Source organism: Alexandromys fortis, unplaced genomic scaffold, assembly GCF_014885135.2.
Source record: "Alexandromys fortis isolate MF-2015 unplaced genomic scaffold, M_Fortis_MF-2015_v1.1 scaffold_8_9099976_23576923, whole genome shotgun sequence".
NCBI classification, from domain to species: Eukaryota; Metazoa; Chordata; class Mammalia; order Rodentia; family Cricetidae; genus Alexandromys; species Alexandromys fortis.
The window spans coordinates 12,409,718-12,420,546 of record NW_026067899.1 but is presented as its reverse complement, the minus strand read 5'-3'; the positions used below and the strand labels follow the sequence as shown (position 1 = coordinate 12,420,546).

General features: G+C 43.7%; 1 long non-coding RNA gene across 1 annotated transcript; it reads right to left on the bottom strand.

The window, feature by feature from the left end:
* Nucleotides 1-8,349: 8,349 nt before the first annotated feature.
* On the bottom strand, nt 8,350-10,387 carry LOC126488151 (uncharacterized). Its single transcript, XR_007588591.1, has 3 exons — nt 10,275-10,387; nt 10,065-10,155; nt 8,350-8,596 (listed from the first exon to the last, which is right to left on the bottom strand). It is a non-coding gene; the product is annotated as an uncharacterized lncRNA (long non-coding RNA).
* Between the last annotated feature and the right edge of the window lie 442 nt (nt 10,388-10,829).

Here is a 10,829-nt window from a genome sequence, read left to right as displayed (position 1 = left end):
ATAAAGAACTTTCTAACAATTAGAGTTGTCCATAAATGGAATGAGCTGTCTGGCAAAGAAGTGAGCCCCCTGTTACTGGAAGTGATCAAACAGAGGCTGGCCGGCCATCTGTCAGGGAGAGGAAGGATATGTACAGCGCGGGAGAATTATGCAACAGCGTGATCTGAGGCTCTTCCTGACAGCTTTATTTATAAGAGTCACAGAAAAGATAGAATCAACCTAAATGTCCAACAATAGGGGATTTGTTATTTACGGTACTTTTTTGGTGTTCTAGCTTCCTTTCAGTTTTGACAGATATTAAAAGCTTATGAAACAGTGATGCGGGAGAAGCTGATGATCTGCTGTTACTGAGAAGAGCAGGCTGCAGGAGAGGCCCATACGGAGACACGTGACCTAGAAAGGCACCAATAAGAGAACAGTAGGGCTGGTGAACCGTGACAATCCCAGGCACTTGGTGCTTGGTGGCAGCTGACTTCACTCCTCCACATTTTACAAGGCTGTCTAAGTTCTCTACTTTGGGCACTTAAGACTTACTTCATTAAGATAAATAAAGTTGAAAAAGGCAGAAGCACCCAGGCACGGTGGCACAGGCCCTTGATCTCGTTCCTGAGGGACAGAGGTAGTCAGATCCCTGCCACTTTGAGTTCAGCCTCCTCTACACGGCAAGTCCTTCTAGGCCTATCTCAAAATACCAAAAAACAAAACAAAACTCTCTACAAACAAACCAAAAGAATTCCACAAACTGGAAACAAAATTTTCAAAGTCCTTCATTATGAGTCAGTCCTAGAGGGCTTTAAAACCCAATATTTTATGATTTGTTGTTTTTTGTTTGTTTTTGTTTTGTTTTGGTTTTTGAGACAGGGTTTCTCTGTGTGGATTTGGCTGTCTTGGAACTCACTCTGCAGACCAGGCTGGCCTTGAATTCACAGAGATCAGCCATCTCTGCCTCCACTCTGCCTGCTACTGCCAGGCCTGTGATTTTTATTTGAAACACAGGCTGACATTTTTCTCCTGAAAAATAAAAATATCATCAACAAAGAAGCATCGCCTTCGATTATGTTTATTTACAATGGGATGAATTTCCAATTCCGAGGCTCATTTTCATCTGAAGTCTCTGAAAATGTGTGGAATATAACATTTGTAATCTGTGGAGTAGGTGCTGGGGCACATGACTCAGTTGTTGACCAAGTGCATGGTTAGTATGCTGAGGTCACGGGTTCAATTTTCCAGACTTGTGCCTTTGCGTGTTGTGTGTGTTCGTGGGTGTCCTCCATGAACACGTGTGCACACCAAGACTGCTTAGTACATAGAAAAGAGTTTAACAGTCAAAGTCAGGTATCACTGGGCCTCTAGATTCTACCACATGGCAACTCCACCTTCCTCCACTTTATTTTTATTTATTTGGGGACTGGAGAAATGGCTCAGCAGTTCAGAGCAGTTGGCTGCTCTGTCTGAGGACCCATATCTGTGACTCTTGTCCCAGGAGTTTCAACACCCCCTTCTGACCTCTGTGGGCACTGTATTCACATTGTGCATAGCTATACAAGCAAGCAAAACACCCAAACTCACAAAAATAATAAATAAAATGTTTAAAGATACTGTGTGTGTGTGCGTCCTTGGAGATCTGAAGAGAGCATTGAGCCCTCTTGAATTGGATGTGCGTGCTAGCCCCAACTGCCTTTTCTGAAATCTGCACTTCTAACAGCCAGGTCTGGCGAGGCTTCAGTGTGTATCAGGCCCGAGGTAAGGTCTTTCCACGCAGTAGGATCTTCCAGACAGTCCTCTGAGATGAATTTTGTTCTAAAACTCCAGGCACAGACACTTAGTCTCTTGCCAAGTTCATACTTAGAAACTGAAGGCCTGGAAGTTCCCCATAAGTGGGTTTAACCTCAGGACCTGTGACCAACCTCTCTTCCTACCACACTGCCTCCCGGAAGTGTGGGAGAGTCTACTACTTCACATATGCAAAATGCCTGGCAGAAAAATGGGCAAACTGGAAAATTAGTTCTCTCTTCAACTTTTCTGGTGCCATTTGGCCCCACAAAGACTTCTGCTTGCATTCATCCCTCACACGGCGCTAGCATTGGACTGGGCAGCGGTGGCTTTGGGGGTTGTGGGTTTAACGAGTTTATTATCAACGACAGCCATGTCAACATGGGGGCTGTTTGAAACTGCCCTCTGGATGCCGTTCCGGGGGCAGATTCTTTGATATTTCATCAATGATTTCCATGGGGAGAAGAGAAAATAAGCTGCTAGGGCTGACAGATGATAGCAAGCTGCTAGCAGATGACACCCATCGTCAGCTCGGAAGGCGAGCATCCAGGACAGGATTAGAATTCCAAATGGTCTGGCAAGATGGAGAAGAGGTGGAGGCAGAGAGAATGAACTTCATTAGCAACTAACACGGAGTAATAGCTTCTAGAGAGGGCCAATAAATGATCTCCCTGGTATGGTAAAGGCCATGGCCGCCCGTGAATGATTCTGGCTGTAGAGCCCAGGGTAGGAGTAGTTCATTACTGGAAAGGAGGCAGAGAGTCAAGAAGAATTCTGGATATACTAACAGATAGGGCTACATTGGTTACACTCAATTTTCCCCGTTATATGCTATATTCTTAAAACATTATGTGTATGTGTGTGTGTGTGTCCTTCAGCGTTCTCAACATCTTAGGAAAAAGCACAGGGACAGCGGAAGCCTTTGTGGCGGCAAGGTTTGATTTGCTGTTCTTCCTTAAACTGAAAAAGGGTGTACTAGATGGGCAGGTTGGCTCTCACCCTCATAATCCCACCACTTGGGAAGCTAAGGCAGGAGGACTGCCACGAATCTGCGGCCATCCTGGACTGACCACATAGTGACACACAGTGAGTTCAGGCCAGCCTAATCTGCAGTGTGTGACTCTGTTAGAAGAACACAAAGCAGATTGCCAGTGATTCATCTAGGAATCGTTCTCTGAGCGCTGTTGATGTGGCAGCATTGGGTACTTGGAAACAAAGAGGACCAGGGCAAGGTTGGCGCCCTGAGCTCAGAGACAATTCCTTGTACATTTATAAAGGCTGGGTCCCTGAAGTTATAATGTTTGTGGATAGTTCTACAAGGCTCATTTTAGTTTGCTTTCCTTTCCATCCCACTTTCTTCAGTTCTGTTTTAAATTTCACCTATGGAGTCTTTGGGTCTGTGCTCAGTTGCAAGGCAGGGTGGGTGTGTATTGTGGAGTCCCGCCCATCTGGGACTGTGTCAGAATACCCAGTGCCTCTCCTCTTTCATTAGAAGAAATTTCTGCAAAATTATCTCTTACTACTTTCCAGACCCTTTTATTTTTTTGTTTTAAAATTGTGACTTTGAAAATTCCATGTAATAGTTAAGTATTGAATTTACATAACTCCTTTCCTATCCTCTCTCCCTTCTAACTTCTCCCATGTTCTCTTGATCTTACTAAACTCATGACCTTTCTCTTCTAATATTTTTATTCTGTTACGTATTCATATGTAAATACAAATGCAATCTGCCTAGTCCATTTAGTGTTGCTTATATGTCTTTTGGTTTAGGCTGACCACTTGGGATCTATCCGGGGACTTGGCCTTGGATTCTCCCTCTTTCAACAGCCCTTAACTGCCTCTAGCAGCATATACCTGTAATCCCAGCATTCCGGAGGTAGAGGCAGGAAGATCAGAAGTTCAAGGTTATCCTTGTCTACACAGTAAGTTTGCATCCCAGCTGTGATCCAGGATACTCTGTCTAAAATAAAAGAAAAGAAGAAGGAAAGAAGGCAACAGAAATCTAGCAGCATGACTGTAGGGCTGAGAAGGGAGAAGTTTAAGAAATGACGGGTTGCCCGGCTGTGGTTGACTGGGAAGAATATTGTACAGGAACAAAGCGAGAAGACTCATCAGGCTTTGGGCGTTGGGAGTTGAAATACTAACAATGACCAAGACTGAACTAACTGGTCACTGAAGAGCCTTCCATCCATGAACAGGGCTGGGTCAAGGGAAAGCATTAGAAACTACATGCAGATGCAATGACAGAGTGAGGGAACCAGAGGAGCAGAGCGCTCCAAAGAGGAGTCTGCTGGAGAAGACTTGGTCTAGGGATGGAGCTGTGTGTCATGTCTCCGAGATGAGAGGACAAGCAGGGTACCAATGGAGCAGGGCAGAGACCCAGGTGAAATGACAGATGGTTGCTTTTTTTAAAGTAACTCCGTGGCCCTTAAACCTTCATTAGGAATAGCTGATTTCTGGGCATTAAAACTTTTGATTTGAGGAACCTGTTAGTTCTATTCACATTGGGTGTCTTTTGATTGTTCATCTCGATAATTAGTGGTGTGAAACTGGTTGTTTTTCCATCAAATAGGGCATTTCTTCCTTATATGAGGGTAAAGATCTCTCAAAACCAAACCAACAAAACCTGAAAATTACTTCTTATTTTGTTTAAGTTAGAAAAAAGAAGTTAGTGCTGGGATAATGTAATGGCATAGCCTCCGCCACAGACTACCTCCAGTCCAGGCCATAGACTCTGTTAGTGTTGTTTTGTTTTTGAGACAGGGTCTCACTCTTCAGTCCAAGATGATTCCATGGTCAGAGCAATCCTCCTACCTCAGCTCCCACAAGTGCTAAGATTATAGCATGGGCCATCAATGCCTGGATCGACTCATTCAGCTCCCACCAATGCCGAGATTACGGCATCAGCCATCCTGCCTGGCTCAACCCATAGATTTTTTTTTTTAAGTCTGCTGAGTTTCCAAATGATCTTGCAGCATATTAGAGATTAGTTCTGGGATATCTGAGAATAGGATGTATTTTAAATGCATTCAACTTGACAGAGTCACAACTTTTTTTTAAACATTTATTTATTTATTATGTATACAATACTCTGTGTGCATGCCTGGAGGCCAGAAGGGGCACCAGACCTCTTTACAGATGGTTGTGAGCCACCATGTGGTTGCTGGGAATTGAACTCAGGACCTTTGGAAGAGCAGGCAATGCTCTTAACCACTGAGCCATCTCTCCAGCCCCCGAGTCACAACTTTTTAAAAGGAAAAAAAAAACATCTCTAGCATAGGGATTCCTTGTTCTTTTTATAGAAACTTATCAAAATAACGTTATTTAATATATATGTTTATTATAAAAATAATGCTAAGGGTTAGAAAGGTGCCTCAGTGGATAAAAACATTTGATGCCAAGCCTGACAGCTTGTTCAATCTTTGGGCCCCACATGGTAGAAGGAGTTGTCCTCTGATTCACGTGGACTCCTCTCGCCACATACAAACAAATAAATGCATTTAGTTGGAAATAATTTTTAAAATTCACAGATGTGGGAGTAAATACAAAAGCCCTGTTATGAGACACTGTAAACCTACACCAATCACCTTCTAGACTTTCAGAACACACATGCACGCGCGCGTGCACACACACACACACACACATGTAAATTTTTTGTGATTTGCCCAACCCATACTATCCTATTTTCTACTCTCCATCAGAATAATCAGGGACTGGAGAGATGGCTCATTGCTTAAGAGAACATACTAGTTTGCAGAGGAGTTCAGTTCCCAGCACCCTGGTTGTGTGACTCACAATTACCTGTAACTCCAGCTCCAGGACAATCTGACGCATCTGGCCTCCACAGGCACCTGGACTCATGTGCTTATACTCCACCTCCCCCGTAAACACATAATTACAAATGCAATAAACCTTAAAAACCCAAGCAACATCAATTAGCAGCATTAATAATGGCAGTGTTCACATCGGTATCACTTTATAGCGGGGTCCTATAGCTGCCGTGCTGAAGCTGTATCTTCACTGAGGTCCTTCACACCAAACGAAGGACCCACTTTCACTGTATTTCAGACCAAGGGATTCCCCAAAAGCAGGTCCCCCTAGCCTCTCTGTAAGGTGTTCTACAAAGTATGTCCTCTCAAAGCTTGGATTAGAAACAATTCAATATGCAGTGGCTAAGGGGTTTTCTTTGGTGGGAAACGGTGGCCTTCTCAGCTTGATGTGTTAAATATCCAGATGACATCCTGAGTGGTGACAACGGAAATCATAACAACAGCTTCATAGCTGAGGTCGCTATACAGTCCAGCTAATACTGCAGCGCTAGTGGGCTGGGGGTGGGGAAGTTCAGTGGTAGAGCACCTGCCTAACAGGTACACAGCTGTGTTCAGTCCTTATCGCTATAAACAAGCAGAGCTAACGTGGGCACATCCACGACTGGATAACACACTAATAAAAACTGGAGGCATATGCAAGCTCCATTATATTGATAAGAGCACTGGTAAGAGTCGGAGACACTTTTTCTCCCTCATGATTTATTACCTGGACATAGGCACTTATCATCCAAATCCTTGGTAAAAGCAGTACATGGAGACTCAATAACGCCAGCTTCTTGTCTGCCCTCGTTTCGCCATCTTAGGCAGGCCATTTGAAGCCCCATGAACATGCGATGCCACATATAAAACCCACTATGGACTTCCCAGAGGGGAGCTCTTGGTAATAAGGAACATTGACCGAGGGCTCACAAGGCTGCATGACTCCTCTTAGCACTTTGAGAGGTGTTTCTCATTTAATGCTCACAGTGAAACTTGGGAAAGTTCTATAAATATCCCAGTTTATAGATGAGCCAAGTGGAGATTTAGGAGGTGCAAGTGAATATCGTTGTGGGTTAAACATCGCTGCTGACCAAACTAAAAGGAGAGCTCCACATTCCAAGGTCAGATGTCTCCAATGAAGCCCAGCACTCTTGAGCTTAGAGGTACACGCTGGCACCCCATACTTCCTTCCTTTCCCACTTATCCTGGGGATTTTACTGGTGGGATTTTGACTTACTGTAAGCTCAGGACTCACTCCACACCTTACATACTAATCTTTGCACTGCCTTTTGCACAGTTGTAGAAAAGAAAACATCAAATCAAACTAAATGAATCAAATGAAGAGTATAAAAGACAGTCTTGGACTGGTTTAAAAAGAAAATCAACTGGATGTCTGCATGTAGAAGAATACAAATAGAGCCATACCTATTTTTTTTAATGTGGTGTGGTCTTTCTCCTGGCTTCTGTGAAATTAACAAATCGCCAAACAACCCAGGCTGTTTCTAAGGCAGTAAGTTGCACTTCACAAACTGACAGCAAGGCCTCATTGCTGAAGATAACACCCACACAACTCACACCTCTTCACTATGAAGAGGTTGAGCTGGTGTGTTGCGTACATGGAACCTTCACCCCCATGTTCTAGTGACTAAGACATGGAATGGTACTCTACAGGCCACCAAAATAAAACAGTAAACACCAACTTCATCACAAAACCTTTGTTCTACAATCTACTGTCTAGAAAATATGCTAGGGCAATGGTGGCACAAACCTTGTGGGAGTAACCAACTGAAGTCTCATTTGGCTTATACTCTATGACATGGAACTCATTCCTGACACTGCTTGGGTAACTAAGAGCCAGAGTCAAGATAGCCCAGAGACCTAGAGTAAAATGAAATACTACTAATTAAAAAAAAAAGGGACCAAACAATAAAATGACCTCTAACAATATTCTGCTGTACTCATAGATCAGTGCCTTATTCAGTCATCACCAAAGAGACTTCCTCCTGCAGCAAATGGGAACAGATACAGAGACCCACAGCCAGACATTCTGCAGAGAGGGAGACCTTGAAACACACAGCTTTAAATGAGATGTCTCCATTAAAGCCCACCCCTCAGAGCTCAGGGAATCCCAAAGAGGAGGCAGAAGGAGCAATGGAGACAGAGGGGAAGGAGGACTCCAGGAGAACAAGGGCCTTTAAAATAACTGAGCAAAGCTCATATGAACTCAGAGACTGAAGCAGCATGCACAGGGCCTACACAGGTCTGCACCAGGTCCTCTGTGTATGTATAGAGTTTTCAGATTAGTGCTTCATGGGACTCCTGAATGTGTGGGCCAGTGGGCCTCTGATTCCTGGCCTTCTCTTGGCGCTCTTTTATTTTTCCGTTGGCTTGCCTTGTTCAACTTTGATGTGATGGTTTTTGTTGTATTATTTTAGTAAATTTTGTTGCTATTTCCCACAAGATTGTTCTTTTCTAATGAAATAGAAAGGAAGTAGATCCAGATAGGAGAGGAGGTGAGTAGGAACTGGGAGGAATAGAGGGAGAGGAAGTTGCTTTCAGATTGTATTATGTGTGGAAAAAAAATCTATGTTTTAATAAAAGGGGGAAATGCACGGGGGTATAAATCAAGGGCAAAAAATCCAGGAAAACAAATTTTAAAAAACCTTAAATGTATTAAGCTTGTCTTAAAATACTGATGTCAGCTATCACTTACAGTTCCCTCCCTCCCTCCCTCCCTCCCTTTTTTCTTTTCTTTCTTTCTTCCTTTCTTCCTTCCCTCCCTCTTTTCTTCCCTCCTTCTTTCCCTTCCTTCCATCCTTCCTTCCCTCCTTTTCTTTTGCAATAGGTGTTTCTTTATTGCCCAGGCTGATGTTGAACTCATGGATGTAACAGGTCTTTAACTAGGCCTCCAGATGGAGTAGGCAGGACTATACTTGCAAGCTCCAGTACCCATGAGGAACTCTTCTTCAAGTTTCCAAGTAATAATAAACATCCCAGAAGGATTGCAGACATATCTGTAGGAAGTCTAGAACAGCAAAGGAAGCCATTGTTGGTAGTTTCTTACCCTCTGGCTCCTGGCTCTTTTCATGGATCCACCACCCATACAATCACACACTGAGACTTAATTCTTACTTATAAATGCCCTGCCTTAGCTTGGCTTGTTTCTTGCCAGCTTTTCTTAAATTATCCCATCTACCTTTTGCCTCTGGGCTTTTATCTTTATTTCTATACATCTTTTCTTCCCTTCTGGCTAAATGGCAGGCCCATGAAGTCCTCCTCTTCCTCTCACTTCTAGATTTTCCCTTCTAGTTATTCTTTCTGCCCGCCTGCCCGCTCCACCTACCCTTTCTCCTGTCTTGCTCTTGGCCGTTCAGCTCTTTATTAGATCAACCAGGTGTTTTAGGCAGGCAAAGTAACGCAGCTTCACAGAGTTAAGCAAATGCAGCTTAAAAGAATGCACCACATCTTTGCATCGTTAAATAAATGTTCCACAGCAGAAACAAACGTAACACATCTTAAAATAAATATTCTACAGCAGCCACTAAAGAGAAGCGAGCCCAGAGTGGGTGTGTCAACTCCCAGGACGGATGATCACAGCATTTCCCCTGAACTCCTCTCATACAGTGTGATTGTCTCCTCCATTGCCTTATGCGTTTGACTTCAAACTATCTGTGTGGCTGTTAAGATCTGCTAGCTTGGCCTGTCACCTGGGTACCTGCCCTTTAAGAGACAAGCCCTGCCCACTCCCAAACCCCCTCTTTTGCTAAGGATCTCCTGCCTCCTCCAGCCTGCTTGCACTCTCTCTCCACATCTCTCTTTTGAAGAGGTAACTTCAACCTCTCCCGTTACTCCCCGCCACTTTCTCTGCCTCTCTCTCTTCTTTCCTATTCCCCCTTCCTTCTTCCTTTTCCTCTCCATAATCCACTAAATAAACTCCATACTCTCTCTCTCTCTCTCTCTCTCTCTCTGCATGGTGTACAACCATATCTTTAAAAAGAATAACAGTGGGAGAGAGATTAAAGATCTCATTTTATAAATTCCCCAGTTAAAGCTTCAGGTCCAAGACACTTGTCCAAGGATTTTGAAGCCTCTGCTTTTCCATTGCCTTTGGTTCAGAGTGGATAGATATGGACATATCACACAGCCAAGGTATACCCTTAATTTGACTAGAGCTTCCCAAAAATTCAATACTTGACTTCATTCATATTCTTATTTTTTCTTTAATTTAGAGAGCTCTCCTAACTAACTGAAAAAAAATGAATAAATGAATAAATAAATAAATAAATAAATAACTCCTTTGCCAACTGAGATCAACACCTGCAGAGTCTTTGGTTGTATAGCTTGCCTTCTCCAGCAACTCAAACTCCAGGACTCATCTGTCTCCCCAATCTGGTCTCTGGCCCCCTTTAAGCCTATGAAATTTGCTATAATACAGTGTTTCATTTGAAGGTCTCTGCCACCTCTTCAGCTACATTGGCTCACCTCGTGAAGATGCTCGGCAGAGAGCAGTGTTGACTTGCTGAGGACACTAGCGCAGCTCCAGCTTTCTAGTCCTAGCCAAGTTATCCTTAGCCTGTAGAAGGGAGGCAAAAAGAAAAGTGTCATTTCCAGGCCGCCACATCTCAGATTCTGCTAACCCAGGAGCAAAACCCTTTTTAGCATTTGAAAGGAAAGGCAATTGTATCACTGAACTTCACTCTGCGGCCTCCAGACTTTTCTTGACCGGGAAAACAAAGAGCACAGAGCAAAACCATTCACACCCTTCTTCAGTCAGGATTAGCAGAGACCTCCCACTAAACAAGAGGCCTTCCAGAGGTCCCTTTTCAGAGTGGATTGAGGAGGAGGGCACTGGCCTCTGGACAGAATGTTTATCGTCACCCAGGGAGCAGGCTGTTTCTGTTTTCCTTCCGGCCTGTACAAAGGTTACAGCTGTCAGAACCGGACATTTCCGTCCTGATTTGCTTGCTGGTGGCCACATTATGCTTCCTTGCAGCTCTGCAGTATTTTCAGAATCTTGGCTCCAACTTAACTTGGAAAGAAGGGCCACTCTGAGCCAGGACAATATTCATATTCATCAAATCAAAAGGCGTGGATTGATGGATCCTGTGCATCCTACACTGTGGTAGGTGTTGGAAGGAGGCAACTGCACAACTCAGATGTAGAATCTAGACCGTTTGGATGGATTGGAAAGACTCCTATTGAGTAAGGAGATGCTCATTATTATTTAAAGACAGCTATGAGAAATGT